This window comes from Manacus vitellinus, unplaced genomic scaffold (assembly GCF_001715985.3).
Source record: "Manacus vitellinus isolate BGI_N305 unplaced genomic scaffold, ASM171598v3 scaffold_41_pilon, whole genome shotgun sequence".
In the NCBI taxonomy this organism is placed as follows: Eukaryota; Metazoa; Chordata; class Aves; order Passeriformes; family Pipridae; genus Manacus; species Manacus vitellinus.
In genome coordinates this window covers 2,126,900-2,134,322 of record NW_021940545.1, presented here as the reverse complement: position 1 = coordinate 2,134,322, position 7,423 = coordinate 2,126,900, and positions in this window count along the sequence as shown.

The window sequence follows — 7,423 nt, the reverse complement described above, 5'->3', positions numbered from 1 at the left end:
AGGGATGGGCTCCGGGGGTACCCTGAGGCTCGAGGGATGGATCCTGGAGATGTGTCTTTGCCCCAGGGATGGGCTCCGGGGATGCCCTGAGGCTCGAGGGATGGATCCTGGAGATGTGCCTTTATCCCAGGGATGGGCTCCGGGGTGCCCTGAGGCTCCGTGGATGGACCCTGGGGATGTGCCTTTACCTGCTGCACATCCCTGACTGCTGCCCTGCGGCCCCGGGGATGGGCCTTTACCTTGGGAATGGCCCCAGATGTGTCGTTTCCCCGAGGATGGGGCCATCCTGAAGCCCTGGGAATGGTTCTTTATCCCAGGGATGGGCTGCAAGGGTGCCCCGAGGCCCCGGGAATGGCCCTGGGCTGCCTTTTTGGTCTCCTCCTCTGGCACGTCTCTGGCTGGCACGGGCTGTGTGGCTCCTGGGGCCGCCGTCTCTCAGTTTCTCTGACTAAATCCCTGATTTATGTGCTGTTCCACCCCGACCTCTGGGATTTGGCTCCCAGGGGCTCTGCACAGCCATCACACCCCTGCTTTGGTCCCTCCCAGCTCCAGCAGCTCCTGCTCCCCCTCTGCCGCCCCCTTTCCTTATAATTTTCCTTCCGATTTTGCAGCCTTTCGCTTTCCCCCAGCTCTGTTTTCTGTTTAAGCCCAGTAACTGCTCTTCAGCTCTCTTTGTAGGGTATTGCTGTGCTCGAGCATGGAGCCACCTGTGTTTTCAGGCACAGGATCTCCCCCAACTTGTGTTCCATCAGGCTGCCTGAGCTGCCACCTTGAGCTCTCCCAGAGCTCTTTGGGCTCTGAACACACAAAGTTTTGTGGCCTTTCAGGTGCCGTTTCCTCTGTTCTATTATTAATGCGCGTTAATTATTGCTTTTCTGGATTTTGATCTGTGGTAAATCCCTACTAAAAGATACTTGTAAGGTTCTTTTCTTCTCTCTGTGTTGCATGTGACCTGCCTGTGTGAAGGTTGGGAGCGAGATGAAGGGCAGCCCAGCACGTGTTTGTGCCCGGGAGGCAAACAAAATTGGAAAGCTTTTTTTTTTTTTTTCATGGATCTTCAATTGGACTGGACCTGCCCTGCCTATCAATAATACATGACCTGGGCTTTCTGCACCAAAACTCTGCTAATTGGCTAATTAAAAAGTGAAACGTGGAGAAGGAGCCAGCACTTCGCTCACCAGAGACTGTCTCTGCAGCAGCACCAGGGCTGAGCATGTGCTAATGTGATGGATAAAGCTGAGCCGGGGCTGAGCAAAGCTCTGGGGGGTCTCGGGAGCAGAGAGGGGGATTTTGTAACCAGCCTCCTCGCTGTTGGCTTCTCTTTGTGTCTAGCCTTGCTGCTGTAGCTTCTTTTTTTTAATTTTTTTATTCTTTTCCCACTATTTCCCTTCTAAAAGGGAATCAGGGCTGGAGGTTTGTGAGCGGGGAGAGCTGCTCTAGGGCTTGGTTTGTGTCTCTTCCCCTGTGCTCAGTACTGTGCTGCTCCACATTAACATTCCCACAAGTAGCATTTTGCAGCGATTCCTGTCGCTCATCCCATGCCAGGGATGAGAAGCAAGGGGAGAAACCTGGGGGAGCCCCAGAGGTTCTCTTTTCCAGGCTCCAGGAGCAGACTGGGGCTGTGACATGTGCTGGGATCTTTGTGCTTGTGTTCCCCCCAGATCGTGGACTCCTTCTTCATCGGTCGCTTCGTCCTCCTGGCTGTGATGAGCCTGGTCTTCCTGGGGTGCCTGTTCCTGCTCCTGATTTACCACCTCATGGAGCCCGTGTATGCCAAGCCACTCCACAGCAGCTAGAGACAGCAATCCCTGCAAAGAGAAAATCCCAGTTTCATGGGAATAGACCAGGAAGGGAGACCAGGAGGCTGTTCTGGGGGTGACCATGGTGGTTTTTCCGAGCTCAGGAAGCACCAGCGAAGCAAGTGAAGGTCACTTGCACCCAGCACTGCAGCTTTCATCCTTAAAGGCAGGGTTTGGGCTGAGCACAAGCCTCTTCCTCCCCAGGGTCTTCAAGCCTCTGCATCTGCAAAGGCTTTAGAACCTTTGTCTCCTCGTTTACAGGCGAGCTGAGATCCAGGCACTTGGTGCTGGCCCTGATTCAGGGAATTGAACTGAACCGAGATGGTTTGTTATTGTTACCCACAAGAGATAGTTTGTTACTGCTCCTTTTGCACTGTCATTTAATAAAACTCTTTGAGAAACCACTGACTCAGCCGTTATTTATTCTCTAGGAATGTCACTTTTGGCCAGCCCTGTGGTGATGGTGCCTCTGAGAACCACCTTTTCCTGGGGCAGACCTGAGGGTTTTGGGGAAAAAAAACCAAGCAAACAAATCCAAGGGATGGTCCCTTGGACTGGAAACCAGGAGCTTTGGAGGGGGGAGGGAACAACAGGCAAAATAATGCCAAAACAGCACATGGAAAGCTGCCCTTCCCGGGGGTGCAGAGGAAAGGTGGGTCTCACCTCCCTGTGCAGAACAGTCCTGCCAGCCATGGAAACCCCCCTTGCTGATACCCAAGTGTCCCCTGGGTGTGAAGGACCCCAAAGTGTCACTCTGGGTGGGGCTGAAGGCTCAGGGTTGCTGCTGCCCTAAAGCTTCAAACCACAGCTCACTCCAGCACAGGTCCTGCTGAAGCTGCTGGTCAACTCCAATATCTTTCCTCCTGCAGGGAAAAAACCCACTCCTTATGTTTTGCAGCAGCAGCAATGGGGTTGAATCCCATTTCTCTTCCAATTTTTTTGGGGAAGCGGAGCCAAGCCATCAACCTGTGCTGAGATGAACCTGTTGGCAGCAGCAGCAGCAGCTGGGCTGGGTGTCTGCACAGCAATTGCTGCTCTGTGCCCTCGGTGGCAACAGTTTCTTTTCTTGCATGAAATTTCAAAGGGCTTTTAAATTGCAGGAGAAAAAGGTTTTGGTGGCCTGGAGAATCCCGTGACCGTTTTGGAGCAGGGAAGGAGCCTTTACCACCCCTGCTGCAGCAGGGAGAGGTCCCCACAGGTGAGGTGAGTTATCTTATGGCTCATATTTTCCAGCCCCAGCCAGGGGGATGGAGCTGCTCAGCCTTCCACGGTTCAGCAGGCAGCAGGTATTGATTGCAGTGAGGTCAAAGCCAAGTGTGAGACAGCCCCAAGCAGTCGGGGTCAGAAGCAATATAGCCAAAAACTTCAGGGCAGAAACTTAGATTTTTAATTCTTTCTCCATTTTAGAGATTTTTTTATTATTATTATTATTATTTTTCATTTCAAACTGAAGATGGTGAGAGTAAATTAAAGAACCAATGGGCTTCCTTCAGCCATGTCCTGACAGCTGTCAGTCACCAAACAGCACCATCAGGACATGAAAGCCTGATAAGCACAGAAAAGATGCTTCCCTGGCAGGAAATGCCCCAGCACCCCGGAGCATGAACTCAGGCAGCTAAAAAAAGGTAAGTACACTCCCCAAAAAGGCAGAGGAGAGGCATCCCTGCTTTCCAAACCGGAGACACACTCAATCCCTTCCCATCCCAACGCTTTTGTCCACGGGAGCCGAACGGTCGTGTTGAGGAACGCGCCGAGCGTTCGTGCAACACAAGCACATTGGGGTCTCTGGGTGATTTGGAAGTTATGCCTGAAAGAAAATTCATATTTAATTCATCATCTTAGTAACATTTATGAACACGGAGGTTGTCTGTGTGCCCCTGCCGTGTCGTTATTCCCGTGCTGGTGGGATGATTTGGGGGAGCCTCGGGGAGGCCACGGTGGCACTTTGCCAGGGTTGGAGTAGGGCAGATGGGGGGGCCTACCACGGCAAAAGTACTGGGGGCACTAAAAACCCGACCCTAAAAGCAGAAATGTGAAAATTCTTCCCGTTTTGCGCTGTAAATAAACCCAAAAAAGGGCTTTTTCCTTCCCTTAAACTGTGTGACTAAAATCAGTCAAGAGGTTGATGGTGCGGGGGGGTATTTTGGGGAGAATGGAAAGCCATGCTGCAAGAGGGACATGATTAAGGAGGCAATTTCAGCATTTTCCCCAAAATCCTATTAATTGGAGAAAGAGCCCCATGTGCTCTCACCCCCACCAAGATGTTTCAAGCTCCATCCTCATCCTTCACCACCCCTGGCAGTGGGGAACGACCGGCTGGATGAACTCAAGCTGGGCTCTCCCTGTATTTATTTATTCTGGACCATTCTGCTCCTCTCCGCACAGGGGCTTTCCAGACAGTTCCTGTTTATTTTTGGGAAAGGAAAGACCACGTCAAAGAATTGGTATGAGCCGGAGCCGCTTTCCAACCAGCCCCAAATGGGGAATTTTTGCTGCTGTCCCCATCCCAAACCTTCAGCTCCCAGAGGATAACCTCTCATTAGCACATCCACCTCTGCCTAGCACCCTGATCCTTTATTTTTAAATTATTGTGCAGTGAGAGGGTGGGTTTGGCTTAAATCCCAACCTCTCACTTGCTGATGAGGGTGTTGGGAGCTTGGGATATGGGATAGCCAAGGAGCCCTGCTCCAGCCCAAACTGAGCAAATGGTCCCAGCTTTCCCCTGGCAGGGTGGGAGCACCGTCTGTGCCGTGTCCCGAGATGCCAGCTCTGTGCAGGCAAAAAATCAGGCTGAATCCCGGGCAGAGAAACCTCTCATGCCAAAAGGGCACATGTCAAAAGATACTGCAGGGGGCACGATTAGGACAGCCAGGCTGCTTTCAGGTCAGGTGGGAAAACATTCCTTTTCCCCTCTAAATGCCCTGCCTGGCATGTTAGAGGCGAGTGGGGATGCTCCTGCACTGCGATGCGGGTGCCCAGGCTCACCACCCTGAGGGCAGCCGCTCTGCCCTGCCCGAGGCCGGGCGGGGAGCAGTGCCAAAGCAGGGATGGAGGGAGCGCCAGTGCCTGCAGGGGAAACTCCTCTCCTTGATTTAAGGTCCTTGAATGACGGCAATTCCTCACGCCTCACGCTGCGCTCTGCCGGCACTTAATTACCCTCGCTGGAAAAGCTGCCCTCAGATTTCCACCTTGACTTTGCTGACTTCAGCTTCCCCGCTGTCGGATCCTGCTTTGCCTTTGGCTGCTAATTAAAAAGCCCTTCAGCCTTTGCCGGCTGCTCCTTGCATAGGTAATTACGGACCGTGTCCCAGCCACCTCCTCACCTCCCCAGCAGCCCGGCGGACCAGCAGCATTCCTCCAAAATATGTTCAGCCTCTTCCCAATCCACCCCCCGGGTGAGCGGTATCGCTGTGCTGGGGGGCTGTGGGGTCACCCGCGGAAAAACCCAAGCTCTGCGTCTGCCAAACTCAAAAAGAGCCCGTGTCAGGCGGGATTTGTCCCGTCACAGGACAGCGGGGGACGCGTGTCCGTGCTGGCACAACCCCTCACCGCAGCGCGGTGCCGAAGGGGCTCGTGGCACAGGGAAAAGAAGCGGCCCCTTCTCTGTCGGAGAAGGAAAAAGGCGAGGTGAGCCTTCCAGGCTCCTCCTAGAGGAGCTCAGCTCCATTTAAACAGTTCTTTGGCTGAGGCAAACCCAGGGGATCTCCCCCTCGCCTTCCTGCCCACCCCTCAATCCCAAATCTCAGCGAGCTCTGGGGTTTTCTTTGGCATTTGGCTCTCTTTATTTTAAGTTTAAAACTGCCATGGGCCATGTGCCCTCTCTCCTCGCTCCCAGCAGCACAGCCAAGGCTGCTCAGACTTTCCAAACACGAGTGGGACATGGCCCAGACCTAAATTTGTCCTGGAAAAACTATGGTCAGCTGAAAGAACAGGCAGGAGGGGATGGGGGAGGGGGCAAACAAAAAGGGAAGAAAGGGGAAAAAAAAATTCCCCAAACCAGCTTGCCGTTGCAATAAGCCCCTGTGTGTGTCAGAGCTTGTGGGATTTTTTGCTTGAAAATGTATTTTGAGTGCTCCAGCTCTCCAGCACAGAGGGATGGTAATTAAGCAACACGAAAGCTCTGTCACACGTGCACTGAAAGAGCCGTTCTCAGCCCAGTGGCATCGCTGCCGGGTCCTCGGGCCCCTCAGAGGCCACACATGCCATGAGCCACATGGCCTGGGGACACTGCAGTGTCAGCCTTTTGGCTCTGCTGAGGACAGACACAGTTGTGACACCTCTCTCTATGACTCTGTCAGGGTTTGCCCTAGGGGGGTTGGTATTTTCCTGGGAAAAAAGAGCAATTGGTGGTTTTGCTTTTCTCTGCCTGCTCCATCATTTTTTCTGCTTTTTCTCCCAATGAGTTTCCAAGCCCCACTGAGCATCTCTGGCCAGTGTGAGGGGACCAAAGGCCACCTCAGACCTGCAGCTGCCACTCTCCAAGTTGCCTGTCCCCCTGTGCTGCTCCCTTGCCCTCAGGGGTTTACAGGGAGCTGATCCAACTGGCCGGCAAGTCTCCTCCTTCCCCCCCCCCCGGCTTTTTTTTCCTCTCCGCTGATGAAATCAGCACTTAATAAAATCACATCAGGCCCAGATGTTTTCTCCTCGGGTTAAGATCCAAGAAGGTGAAGTCAGTTAGAGTTCAGGTTTACACCGGGCACAACTGGAGCTTGCCTGGGCGTGATCCCTGGGCAGTGAGCAGGCTGGAAACACAACCCACGGCATCCGAGCACCCCCTGCACCCCAGCTTCTCACACATCAAAATCTGGGCCCCCCCAGGAGTGCACAGCTGGCTGCACAGCTGGCCCTGGCCTTAGTCAGGTGACACTGTGGGGGTCTCTGAGCCCCATCCCTGCCAGGGGAGCCCACAGAACCGGCAGCCAGCGGCGCCAGCTTAACCTTCTGGGGCCCCTCCTAATTAGGAGGTGTCTAATGAAGATCATCAGCTGCCCACACTGGACTGAGAGTGGCCACAGCATGCGAGCAGGTGTTTGCTGTGGCGTGGGGGTTGACTCATGTTCTTCTTTTGAGGCTAAATAGCATGACCTAGGAATCATAACAATCAGGAAAAACACTGTTGTTTTTTTTTTCAGTGGGATGAGCTGAGGAATAAACTCAGCTTAATTTGGGCTCAGCCCAGGTATGTTGTCTACGTAGAATAAGCAGCACTTTGCTGGTGAGGCAGCGCTTAAAGTGATTTGGCATCACCATCCTGATCCAGGTCCTGAAATCCCAAGTGTTGGGATGAGACAGGCTCACAAACAAGAGCAGGGCAGGCTCACAAACAAGAGCAGGGCAGGCTCACAAACAAGAGGCTGCACGTGGAGAAAAGTAAGAAGAGGGGCGCGATCATCGCCCCCAAATCCACGAAGACCTGGCTGAGCCCCTGCAGGACATGGCACGGAGTTTTTGCATGTTTTTATTAATAAAACAGCTGACAGTGAAGAACCGACCCAGAAAACCAGCTGGCCGGGGCCCTCGGGCTGCTCCTCGCCGCTGCCTCTGTCGGAAGCCAACCCTCGGTGGTGCTGAGCCCGCGGGGCTGTGCCTGAGGCTGTGCCTTGGCTCTGCCGGGACACCTGAGC